General features: G+C 46.6%; 1 protein-coding gene across 14 annotated transcripts in view; it reads left to right on the forward strand.

Annotated features, from left to right (window-relative positions):
• Nucleotides 1-3,098: 3,098 nt before the first annotated feature.
• usp54a (ubiquitin specific peptidase 54a) overlaps nucleotides 3,099-13,634 on the forward strand; it is a 99,631-nt gene continuing 89,095 nt past the window's right edge. For 6 of the 14 annotated variants that reach the window (XM_069189292.1, XM_015347776.2, XM_015347778.2 and 3 more), the window contains exon 1: nucleotides 3,100-3,423. The gene's annotated coding sequence lies outside the window, so the exon portion shown is untranslated. The other 8 variants (XR_001478449.2, XM_015347774.2, XM_015347775.2 and 5 more) reach the window with 6 other exon arrangements.

The raw sequence follows: 13,634 nt of genomic DNA on the forward strand, positions 1-13,634 counted from the left end.
ATGCACAAAATACTCATAACTATTAGTAGAGTATTAGTAGTATACTCATAACTACCTTAAAGCGCTTTGAGTGGAGTGTCCAGAAAAGCGCTATATAAGTGTAAGCAATTATTATTATTAGTGTAGAATGACCTGCTTATTCTCCATTTCAAAACACATTCCTGCACAACTTAATATGGTTTGAAAAGACATTGTAGCAATCTCAGGTTTGTGCAGAAAAAAAGAACCAGACAAGACTCTAGTTTGACACACAAGCACCTTTTATTAAACCTCCATCAACCTGCTATGCACAACAGAGACAAACTTGATCTCAGGGTTGTCACATATACCAGGGAGGTAAACGGGACACGTACACAGATTCAGGGTGGTTACACATTGAAGGACAACAGACAATAACACAGGTAAACACTAAACTGCTGTTTATACAAATGTGGGATTATTTACATTGCTCATTGCTCTCATGCACCATCCCCTGGCTATAACTCCCAGCCTGCCCTGCGGCACATGCACTACCTGGGTGATCCTCCTCCTCATCACCTGACGAGGGTGCTACACTGCCCTGACCTGCAGCATGCGGTGTCCTACCAATGTCGAACAAACCCCGTAGGCTATATTCGCACTCCACAAGCTGCTGGGGAACCCTGTGTGACCGCCCACTGTGATGTGGTGATGGCTGGCGACCCGTCACCGCTGGGCAGTTCTGGCCCTGGGCACCTCTGCCCTAGCCTGATAGGGTGCCACGCAGTCCCAGTGCAGGACCACCACCCTCCCCCACTTTCACAACCAGACCTGGTAGGAGACCTCACCCACCAACCCCGGACCTGGCTGGGCCCCTCCCATGATGACACCATCTTAGGGCTGAGGCCTTTTCTGCGGCACTGTTTATAGACCCCAACCAGGTCCCCAGGCCCGTAGGCAGGCCCCCTGCAGTGCAGGTCGTAGTACTATATATTATATTGAGCTACACATATATGCTTCTACTAGACTCCCGCCTGTCGGGTGGGTCCGGGCAAAGCTGTGTACCTGACGCATTTGCTGCCGGTGGTCCTACTCATTGTCTGGTCTGGCCGGCGGTACCGGCTCGTCCCCAGGTGGAGAACCGAAGGCCAGGTCCACCAGGGTACAGTGTCTGGAGGTTTGGCAGGGCCTGGTCGAAGCTCGCAGCAGGGACAATCGTCCAGGTAGACAATGCACTGGCTCCTCGGGATCGACGCCAGCATCTGCTCCATCAGCCGCTTGAAGGTCGCCGGGGCGTTGCACAGACCGCACGGCATGACAGTGAACTGCCAGAGGCCTCGGCTGATGGAAAAGGCCGTCTTCAGGCGAGCGTCGGGAGCGAGCGATACCTGCGAGCAGCCGTAGTGGAGGTCGAGGGAGTTAAACCAGGTCGACCCGGTGATGTAGTCCAGGGCGTCTATCCTCAGCAGGGGATAGGAGTGCTTCCGGGTGACCCCATTCAGCTATCGGTAATTGACACAGAACCTCCATGAGCCGCCCTTCTTCTGGACCAACATGACCGGGGCAGACCACGGGCTTGCGGAGGGCTCGATCACCCCTGCTGCGGCCACCTCCCTGATCTTCTCCTTGGCCGCGCTCTGCTTGGCGTGAGCCATGCGTTCTGGCGGGATGCAGATGGGCCGAGCGGTGCATGGCCAGATGGGTGTGGGCACTTCGGCTCAGCAAAAACCCTATGGTATTTCTATAGGGGGCTCTGTCACCAGGACGTTGAGCAGAAGAGTCCCCATGAGCACTCTTGAGTCCCTCTCCTGCAATATCAAATGAGGAAGGAGCTGCACAGCAACTATGGCGCAACTTTGAGTCCCAGGTTTTCGCCAGGGTGTGCCAGAGCCTGGGGATCAACAATAGGTGGACCACTCTGCAGCATCCCCGGAGCGATGGGTTAGTGGAGCGCTTTAACCAACTGCTCTCCACCAATCTGGCCACCCTGGTCTCCCAGCACCAGCAGGACTGTGACTACCACCTCCCCCTCACACTGTGAGCATACCAGACTGCGGTCCGGGAGTCTACAGGGTGCACTCCAGCTTCCCTGACGCTGGGGAAGGAAATGGCCTGGACCTGGCTCTCTGTTTTCTACCCAGACTATGAGTGGGATCTGCAGCAGCAAAGGCATTAAACACACAGCTTTGCTGGGACCCACCTGGCACAGGCAGGAGCAAAAACAGCACTATGAGCCGTACTACAGGGGGTCTACCTACCGGCCTGAGAATCTGGTTTAAATCTACCACCCATTCTACCACAACTCACACTCAGTGATGACACATACACTAGGGTGATAAATGGAACACAAAGGCAGTGTCAGAGTGGTTACACATTAAGGGACAATAACAGAGAATAATACAGGCAAACACTAAACTGCAGTTTACACAATGCGATTGGGATTATTTACATGAGCAGAATGACCTAGTGGTCACTCTCACGCACCATCCCCAGGCCCCTGGTGCCATAACTCCCAGCCTGCCCGGCGGCGCATGCACGACCCGGGTGCACCCCGCCGCATCACCCGAGGAGGAGGTGTTATGTATGTTACGTATTTTTAAAATAATTTTCGTGTGCATTTTTTCTAAAATTATTCCTCATATAGCATTGAAACGGTACAAATTTAAAACAGATGCTCAATGTTTCAGACTTTGAAGGAATGTGCGAGTTTGGGACAGAAGGATTACAGTTATGTATCAGTTGAAAATGGCCCAAAGCACAGATTTATCCCACAAGTGAGTAAATTTCGACTCTGGGGAAACTTCAGCTGTAACATTCTCAGAGATCTGCAACCAGAGAGTCCATTTCAGGGGGTCAGCCAGACAACCAGTGGGGGTCAAGAGAGAACTTTTCATCCCAAGCAGCGCCTGAGATTCACCATCTCACAGGGGCGTCAAGTCATGCTCGATACTGCAGTCGGCAGGATTGTTTACAGGAAGTACACACTTCAATTGTAATAGGATTAAACCACATCCTTATTCAGAGTAATGTCTTTAAAAGCCGTCTTCCATCAAGAAATGGCTGCAAACCCTTGGATTTCATATTTCACTACGCACCCTGATTTGTTACATTACAGTACAGGCGTTTTGACTAGAGACTCCCCCGCTCCAAATGATATTGCTACTTTCTGGAACCACGATATACAGTACAGTACACCGCCACTTATGACGGAGCGAGGGGCTGCGTGTGAGATACACCGATCTCACACACAGCATCGCTCACGCTTTAGACCGGAGGGAGTAACTCACGCGCAGCACCTCTCTCTCTCCCGGGCCCGGGCGCGCAGATCTCGCGAGAGGCGGTTGCCTTGGCTGCAGCGCTGGGTGAAGCTGGCGGGTGAGGGCTGCGCGGCGGTGATTATTGCACCCGAGTCCTTTCGGGCAGCGGGGGGTCGGCAGTGCGCGGGGGCTCCAGCGCGAGTGCGAGGTGAGTACGGAGGCTCTTCTTAGCCCGCTTAACTACGACGAAACGAACCAGAGAGCTGGGGGAGGCTCTGTTTTGGCTAGACTTACGAATGTCATGCTAGGACGAACATCAGCACAGTGGGATAAACTGTGGGACAAGTGCACGGGAGACAGACTGAGAATGACATTAGCGCCTGATGCCTGTGCCACTGGCGTCTGAAGATGCTGTGTGAGCGAGTGAGCGCTACGCAGTAAGTATCAGCGAGTTAAAGCTATCAACGATTGCCCGCTTCCATCTGTGGGTAACCCACATGCAGCGCCAGTCCCGATAGACGGCTATCTAGTTTAGCTTGGCTTTAAAGATTAAGCCAAACATCGGAATAATAGGTGTCAAATGTGTAATTAAGCGATTTTTTCTTACAGGTTAATTTAGAAATTAAATAATATGCATCATTGCGAGACTTAATGCGTGCTCTCAGGACTAGTCTTATTTCTATATATTTACCCAGAGAATGTGTGTTTCGCTGCAGTTAGGAATAGGGATTTTTTGATTGCATGGACAGTTGTCGGCCTGTGGAGTATCCTGGGTCTTGCTGGGGGTTTATGGCGTAGTCCTTTGCTGTAGTTGATGAAACTGCGCACCGCATGGCTGTCCTGCGTCCCGTGCCCCGCCGCGCGCTGCGTGTTTCGCCGTGACACGACTGTATCTCCGTAGGATCGGGGTGATCGGGGGTGCTGACCAGCAGTGACGCCGCTGAACGGACAGTGGCTCGACTCCTCCTGTGTTTGTAATAGCTGGGATGTAAACACTCATTTGTGCTGATGGGCTGACGTCAGCGGTCCACCCCTTCACTTCATAAATTAAACTTTGTCTTCGGACGTACGTTCCTTAAACAACCATAAATGTGCGTTCATCCTGAGGGAAATCGATAACGGTTTCTGATACACGGTTATTCCCGGTAATGAGCAAGAACTGCCTTTTGCTGTGTTTCGGCCTGACACTGCTCCTGACTGTAAGGATGATACTGGCCCAGTACTGTACTTGAGCTGCTGACGTATTTAAGAACTGTTCTGCTCTGCTAGTACTCTATAAAGCTAATTCCCTTGACCGTATTATTGCAATGCTTTTGTTTTACGACACGCGGGATTGGATTTCGTCTTTTACAGAGTTTTCAAAACTTTCCGGATTGATAAAACAGCCACATCTGCAAACAAATACACTACTGACTTTTTAAGCTTCGTGGATCCGCTTTCTCTGCCCTCATATAAAAAAATACGATTAGGCAAAATAAAGTCAGTCTCGTTAGTAGCTTTGTAATCTTTGTTAAAACAGATCGCCCAGTGTCCGCTTGCCTGTGGCTGCGGGCTGGAGCCTCAGAAACGACGAGTCAAGAACGTGCGGTGTCACGAGGTTTGCTATGGCAACTGTGGGACTAACGGCGGTGCCTCGTAGGCTGCAGGAGAGTGACGGGTCGTTTTACCTTTTTAAATTACTGCGACCTGCTTGGTTGGCTGTTGTACTAAATAAACAAGCGAAACAATTCCCGAGTAGTTTCCAAAATAATTCCTTTGTTTTGTTTACTGTGTTTCTTTTAATCGAGTTCGTGCGGTTAAATGCTGATTTGAGTCAGCCATGAGTTATACATACTGTAGTTAACCGTTGTACGAGATGCTGCGGCACTTTGCTGTTTAATTGTTTTACAATATTTCTGGTGTGTGCCTTTTATTGTGTGGCGATTGTGTATAATTTGTTTCGCTGATATGGAGCTCAAAAGTAATGCATTTAAAATGAGAGTAGGACTAGGATGTCATAATGAAGACTGAATAATTGCCTCTGCATATACAGCTTTTCATTTTAAGGATCCCAAAGTGCTTTACGTTTAGAAAGGGACCCTAATTATTCCCCAGCTTCAGTGCAGCCCGACCTGGGTGACACACAGCAGCCCCACTACACAGCAGATCAGGGAGAGAGAGAGACTGGGGAATGGGAGCCTGCTTTACCATCTGAATTAAGGGGCATCTTTAGAGAGGCTGGATTGTATAACTCCAGGGTGGATTATAGCCAGCACACTGAGATTAACACCCCAACTCTTATGAACAAAGTGCTCTTGTAAACATTCACCATGGCAAAAGTGGTTGATAATTTGTAGGTCATACTATGTTTTTCTCAATATGGTATTTGTTTCTCTTGTGTTAGTGTCCTTTTCCCCTGTGCTGTTTTGCACATTGCTGTGCTTTAACCAGGGGACATGCCGTAACTGTTGATAACGGTATCTCCTCCTGACCTGGCCTACTGTATCAGTGCGGCAGAGCCACAAAACAGGCCTTGTCTTCATATTCACAGGGATTCCTGCTTGGAGGAGAGCAGGGTGTCAGCATGTGAGATAGGAACCGTGAGCCTGGCAATTTGGAAACCTTCCTCTGGACTTTATTGTTTGGTACAAGCTGCACTTGTTACATAATGTGATTCTGAAGCTGCAGTTAAGCCCCTTTACTACTGTATGTCAGTTATAGATTTTTCTAACATGGATGGAAGGCTGATTGCCCAGCCTGCTCTGTGAAATAGATGTGACTGAGCTTGAGCAAACGCCTGTCCTGCTGGACAACTGGGGCCCTTGTGCACTATGTCAGACAACGTCACACTCTCCTTGGTATTGTGCCGCAGTCTCCAGATTCAGCGGTCGTTGTGCCTCTGTGTCATGGCGGCTGTCCCCTCCCACTGCCCACTGTGCTTTCCTTCAGCCTGTGACTGCGGCCATTCTGGTAAAGTACTGGGCGGGTCCGAGGCAGAGCCTGTGCATGAGTGCCTTTCCTCTCTCGTTGTCGAGCTGCAGCACGGAGCAGGGTGCTGGGCGCAGGGCGCAGGAGTGGGGGGGGCGACGCCAGGTGAGCAGCCAGATTGTTCTGTACAAGGCTGGGCTGAGTAAATTGCCATGTTGCTAGGCACCTCAGCTCAGGCTCTAGCCTGGCGCTGTTAGAGAGAGGCTGGCCAGGAGGGGAGGGCAGCGAGGGGGCGAGCTCTCTGTGAAGAAAACATCTGTCCGTGGGACATGACTCCACGAGCCTGCTGAGCACTGATTGTGGGGTAAATGTGTTTCCAAAGTTCTCTGTCAATGGTGATTGGACAATAAGCCCCCTGGATTATGGACGAGAGCTCTTGTCTGCAGGTGTGTCAGCTTCAGTGGAGGTTGTCATTCTCATTCCAGATGTTTGCTTGTCTCCTCCCCCCTTCCCACTCAACCCAGGTACATGAAACTATTATTTGACTATTTAGTCCAGTTAGATGTACCCCAGCTAAGGTCATTCATGATTAAAATGTGAAAAACCCCGGCATGATTCTGTATTGATCATTCAGTTCCTCACAGGAAAAAAAGAAAGAAAAGGATTCACTAACCGAGAGAGGGAAGAAAAATCTGATAATGTGAAGTCTTTTAAAGTGTCTCGAATTAAATGCTAAGCTTTTATTTAGAAAAGTAGTTTTCACTTCATAGTTCGGACTAATTTGGGATTGTCTTTCACTTACAGGCTGAAGGAACTGAACCCTTTTAGTCTCCAACAGAAGAAAACTATGAGCACATATGTGGAAACTACGTGAAAGTGCATTTAAAACCGAGATTTGGTAGGAATTCTTTACACAAAGGGTTGTGGAAGTATGGAACAAACTAGCCAGCCATGGTACTGAAGATGATACCATGGCTTATTTTAAGAATGTGTTGATGAGGTTGTCTGATCAATAAGTTACTAATAATCAAACAAGCTCAGTGTAATATTTATGCTGAAATGTAAGGCTAACTGGCCTGATAGTATTCTCTGAAGAGTGTTTTGCCCTTTGTATCATATCCATGTCAATTTCAAAGAGGCGGAGGGGAAGAATTCTGGGATGTGTGGGAGTGCACACTCTGTTCCTTCCATTGCTGGCAGGATGTGTTCGAAGCTGCACTCAGAGAAAGCTGGCACATGACTGTCGTATTAATTACCTGCACAGTGATTCGCTCAGATCACAGTGACTCACCGGTCCTGTGCCACATCTCCTTTACCCTTTGAAAGGGCTGTTTATATTCAGATGGACCATATTTTCAATGCCAAGTTATGGCATTCTGCAAACTTACATAGTCTGCAAATTCCTTTTCAGTGACTGTAAAATGTGTGTAATTCATGTGGATGTGTTTCTGTTTTGACCCCTTGTTGTATTCTTTTCTCTGTCTGCGTATTTGGACAGTTTTGATTACATGTTATGTTATTACACTGTTATTGTTATTGTGTTACTGTCTATTGTCTTATCTTCTGTTCTATTTATATACTGCACTGAGTGACTAATGAAAAACACTTTTCACTATAATATGCACCTGTGTAAGTATAATGACAAGTTGAATTAAGAAGCCTTGAGAAGAAACCCCTATTTAAAAAAAGGAGAATGTGTCAACGTGACACCTCCCATTTCGAGTCTATTACCCACCACTGTGAAACAGGTAGATGTTTTGGGTGCCAGAGTTTTGCCCCAGTTGTCACATAAATTGTGAGATGGGTTCAGACAAAGGTGAGATGGCACCTCGGCCAGGCACTCTGTCTCCTGTTGGCCTGGCGCAGGAACTGAACGTTTCTGTAAGACAATGCTAACTCAAATAAACCACACTGTGAGACAGGGCTTCCTGAGATACAAGTCTCGCTGTTCTCTGTTCACACATCAAAGCTGGGGTCAGATTAGTTTTTTTTTTCATTTTTTCATTTTCAGATTTCCACGGCCCAAACAATCCAATGCTGAGAAAATGCAGATTAGCTGCAGCTGGCTGTGTTAAGCATGATCATGCCTATTATTTGTAATACAAATAAGTTAGCAAGAAAAGGGCCCTGAGCTTTTCCGTCTTGAAATGTGGGAGACGGTGACTGCAGTGTGGCAGAGCCCTGGCAGAACTGCTCTAATCAGACACAGGCCAGGCTGGAGGACTCTACACTGTGGGGGTGCCACAGACCTGCTGTACAGAACCTCTTTTCCCTTTGAAACCTTTAATAGACTGTGCAAAGGAAAATGTTTATGCAGGTTATAGGTCTCTATATTTGGGACTATAAAAGACGGAGCATGTGAATATTTGGTATATTGTGGTAAAGTACTTTTGGCTGTAACTCTTGACGATTTCCTGTGTTTTCCCTTGCCATGGCCTTGCAGCGTGTACCGCCGTTCCTTGCTTTCCCTGGATATCCAGGGCTCTGCGGGGCTCCTCCCATGGTGGATCTCTGGGTTTGTGTGAAAGAGGGGTTACCTAGCTGTTACGTTGCAGGGTTCCATTAATCACTGGCTTGATTACAGGCACCAGTCCTGCCCCACTGGGGAGGAGGGAGTACCCGTGTCCCACCCACCCCCTTCAGTTGTGTTAACAGTGGGACCAGCCTGTCCTGGGATAGAGAGGTGAGGTAAGAATCACTGTTAATTTATAAGGGTGAGGAGATCTGTGGGTGTAGCGGTGGGTTTTAATAACCTTGGTCTGACCCAGTAATTTACTCAGATAAGGTGGAGCCACTGGCTCTGCAAACGTCTCTGCTCCTGCCAGGTTCTCATCCACATCCTTGCATAATACACCAGCAGTCCTACCTTGCTCTTGGCTGTTCCCTTCTGCTCTCAGAAGCTCAGCATGCCCAGGCAGTCCTGGGCTGCTGCTGCAAGTGATGATGTTAGACTAGTAGGTGGCCCTCTTCCTTCTGGACCAGTATTTCATAACCAATGCCCTAGTGTGGTGACAGGGTACACTGTGCTGTCCTGTGAAGACATTAAACTGCAGTCCTGAGTACTTGGTCATTAAAGATCACTTGGTACTTTTTGAAAGAGGAGGGTTCTTAACACCAGTGTCAGCCAGGCTAAATTCCACTTTCGGCTTTCACAATCTGGCCGCCCTAAAGCAGTCAGTGAAGCAGTTTCTCACCTGCCCACCTGATGTGTACAGTGGGGCTGCAGTCTGTCACCCAGGTGGGTGCTGGACTTCAGTGTTGGATGAACTGGGTTCCCTCTAACATGTAAAATTGTCTTAAAGTAAAAGCAATATATTAACTCAAGGAATTGTATTTGACTTGTAAACCCATCTGTTAGATTTGTACTTTACAGCTCTTTTTGAGGTGAGGCTTTTTTATTGAAGAGAGTTATGAATGAGATCATTATGACAGACTCTCCTGCTGCACTGTACAGTACTGCTTATGACTGCTATCATATAGTCTATAAACATGCCTCCTGCCATATGGAAATCTTCCCCAGTGGTGAGTTTGCATGTGAATGTTGTACTTTTTCCTCTACATTTGACACCAGCTGCCTTTTGTGTGCTTCACTGCACCAGATTATGATAACAGCACAATATTCCTTGTTTTTGTCTTGGAGCTGTGCGGTGTTGCTGCTATCCACATGCTAGATCATATTTTTACCACAGTCCAGCACAGCAAAATGCAGAAAAGGCAGGGTAAACTGATAGGAAAACTGTATCCAAAGCCAGGAAAATATGTAGCTATTGGCAGGGGAAAAAAACTAAACTGACATCCTGGGAGGTGTATTTGAGATAAACACTTATCTAACTTACCTGACCCCTTTTCTGGCAGATTTTGGGGGCTCCCTCCAGTGTCTCTGGCTCCCCTGGGGGGTAAGAGGACTCTTTGGTCAAAAAAGTTGAATTTTCTAAATTTGTGCCTAAAGGTGGGAAAAGAGCAAGGGTTTTAAATGTAAAAAGATCCCCTGTAGATATTCTTGCTGTGAGTCCATGTTTGTGAGTTAATTTGTATACCTTTATGGTGGCCTAGAGAATTACAAAGACCAAGAAGGAAATTGGTAGACCACAGACAGAATGACAGATGACAGTATCAACACCATGTCATGTTCGGAACAGTAATCCCCAGTGCCGAATGACGCCCAGTGACATTAGGAATCTCTGTGGATGGTGTAGTAGGAGCAGGATTCTGACAAGCCTGTATGATGGTTGTGTTTTTGCATTTGTTGTGTCTTGAATATTTAAACACCAGGAAGGTATGACAGTCTCATCCCCTCTGGTGCACAGCAGAGATTTTCAATCATGCAAAAACAGCATACTGGGTAATCCTGCGCTAAGCAGGTCATGTGCTTTATTAAACATTTCAGTCCCAAATTAAAAGGAAAACTGCATGCAGCTGTTGGCACTCTGAGGCACTAGTCAGAAATGTGGAAAGCTTGTGTGACACTGGGTGCAGAGCACAGTTTCATCCTTCTTTGACAAAAGTGATTGACCACCTCCTCTTGCTGTTATGCTGTTATGCCTCTTGAGAAACATATGCGAAATGTGATATGTAGACATATGCAGACTACTTAGTTAGGTTTTATAGTAAATGGAGGACAAGCTACTTTGATACTACAGAGATTGCCACTGGGTGGCTTGGTTGCGCAGTGGTTAGCATTGCTGCCTTGCAGCGCTGGTGTCCTTGGGTTTAATTTCTGGTGCGCTATCTGCATGGTGTTTGTATGTTCTCCCGGTGTTCACGTGGGTTTCCTCTGGTACTCCTATTTCCTCCTACAGTTCAAAGACATACTAGTAGGTTAATTGGCTTGTGAGAAAATTGGGCCTGGTGTGAGCATGTACGTGTTTGTGTCTGCGTGTGCCCTGCGATGGACTGACATCCCATCCGCCAGTTGCTTGCTGGGATTGTCTCTGGCTCCCCTGCGACCTTGAACGGGAAGAAGCAGTTAGAAAATGGATGGATACAGATTGCCACCTCTTCTGTTTGTTCTGGTTGATCGTCTATGACTTAACGCAGTTTGATCCATTTCAGCTTTGTGAGCTATTGTGTAGGCTATTGAATTGTGGATGGATATTTCAGCTCAAATTTTATTAAATCTATGTGCCATTACAATGTGAGTCTTGTTCATGTCCCCATGTGTCTGCAAAGAGAAGGACATATTTTCTAGATCAGTTTGTTTTGTGGTGTGAAAACCAAATATACAGGATGCAAGCAGCACGTGGTAGGAGAAAAAAGAGCATAAGATGGGTAACAAAGGAGAGAGGCCCATTGGTCCATCTGGCCCATTTTCCAGGATCTCAATCAGCTGTTTCTTGAAGAAGCCAGAGTATTGGAGTCTACAACATGGTGGCTGGGCAGCATAAACTTGTTCCACAATCCCACAACTCTTTATGTAAAGAACTATCTGTTATTCTTGGTTTTAAATGCACTTCCATGTAGTTTTCTTTTGTATACACTGGTTTGTTTTTCACTGTTCATTCTGAATAAGTCTGTGGGTTTGACTTTGTCGATGCCTTTGAGAATTTTGAATACTTGCTTCAGGTCTCCTTAAAGTCTTCTGTGTTCAAGACTGTTTTCAGTGTAGGAGATTTCAATGAGGGATTCCAGAGCAGCAGTGTATGTTTTCTACAGTATAACATGGTCACCAAAATTGTACACAATATTCTTAATGAGGCCTAACTAGTACATGATTTACATGATTGATTTAAATTCTACACTTTTGATCATACAGCGTAACATTTTGTCTGATTGCTTCTCCGCATTGTAAACGATTTGTCAACATAATAACCCAAGTCATTTTCTTATGCAGGACTATGAAAGTGGTCCTAGTTTGTTGTAGGTAATGAGGGTGAGAACCTACTTAGTCAAGAGCCAGTGTCCTGCAGGGATCAGTCGACTCTGAGACTCTCCAAGACCTGCCTCTGCAGATGGGACCTTGGGACCCGCTCCCTTCAATCTGATGCCTCTGGTGAAGGCACATGTGCTTTTCTTAGAGAAATGTGTTGCTTGAAAGTGACAGGTCTTCTTCAGCACTTATTAACTGTGAAAAAGAGCTGCAAGCCAGCATGCTAAGGCACTTCTAATGTAGCCAACAGCCACACGGATTAAGAAGACATCCTAATTTAATACTGAAGCCTATCATTTATACTGCTCTTCTGTTGAGTGGATGGTTTAAGAGATGCCCAAGGTTTGATGAGTTGAGATTCCCTTGGACCAGTGTGGTCTGCTGGGTCTCTCTGGTTTGTGGCGTTATCAGTAGGAGTGTTGAGCTGGGAGCCCAGCGATCCCTAGCCAACCCCAGTGATGCTGAGACAATAATAATCATAGTTATTACTGGTATATAGCATTTCCCTCCTAAAGGATCCCAAAGTTCTTTACTTGTGCCCTTTTTACCCATTACACCCCCATGGACACCAGATCATGAGAAGGAGTGGGCTTCTAGCTTCTTCATCACTTCTAGCGTATCGAATTGGGTCAGAATCTCAGCAAAGGGACCTGCTCTGGTTTTTGGAACAATGTATTCAGAAAGAAAAGAGATTTAGATTTAGAGAGAAACGAGATTGATCACCAGTCTTTACCAAGCTGACCTACCCTTCCCTCTCCTCTCCTCTCTGTTTTTCTGACACAGTTTCAAGGCCTATTCTTAGCTCTCAATGATATAATGAGCCTGGCTTTTAATTAAACGGGAGAGAAAAATCCATTAGCTGATAGCATTGCTATCGCTTTGTTTTGTATTGCTTAAATTATAACAGGGATAAACAACACAATGTTTGAAATTTAACCTGTTTATGGACAATTAAATGCACATAGAATTTAACAGTTAGACCCACAGCACAGTAAACGTAGTGTATGTACATTGTATCACAGCTCACTGCCTAACCTGTCCTCTCCAGTGGAATAGCTGTGTAGGCCTCTCTTATTTTGTAATAGGAATGTGGATCTACACAAGTGAGTCAACTGAGCAGCCTTGGCACAGATATATTATACAGCACCACGCATGAAACAGAGCAGACAGAAACACAGCAGCATCGGGCTCCTGTTGTGCCGCTCTGTTTTCTTTTTGTTGTTGAACTCTCAGAGCTCTGAGCTAGGGCTTCTTCCAAAGACGGATTTTGTAAAAAACCCAACAACTTCCATCCTCATCAGGCACTTATTCTTGATAAGGGTCCAGGCTATGCTTTTATTTAGAGATGGAGACTGGAACACCTACAGTATCAACATCCCACACATATGTGGGGAGAACATGCAAACTCCACTTGGGTGGGGACCCCAGGCTGAGACCCAGGACCTATGAGCTGTTAAAACATAAGAAATGTTACAATACTAGAGTAGGCCATTTCGTACGGTAGTTAGTAGCTTATAAATAGTCAGAACTCAGCCAGCTGTTTTAAGAAAACAGTATTGGGTTCAACAACATGGCTGGGAAGCATGTTACTCCCATACCCCCACAGCCTTTTCTGTATAGAATCTTTAACCTGTTGTTTGGTCATT

The sequence above is a fragment of the Lepisosteus oculatus genome, chromosome 4 (genome assembly GCF_040954835.1).
Source record: "Lepisosteus oculatus isolate fLepOcu1 chromosome 4, fLepOcu1.hap2, whole genome shotgun sequence".
Taxonomy (NCBI): domain Eukaryota; kingdom Metazoa; phylum Chordata; class Actinopteri; order Semionotiformes; family Lepisosteidae; genus Lepisosteus; species Lepisosteus oculatus.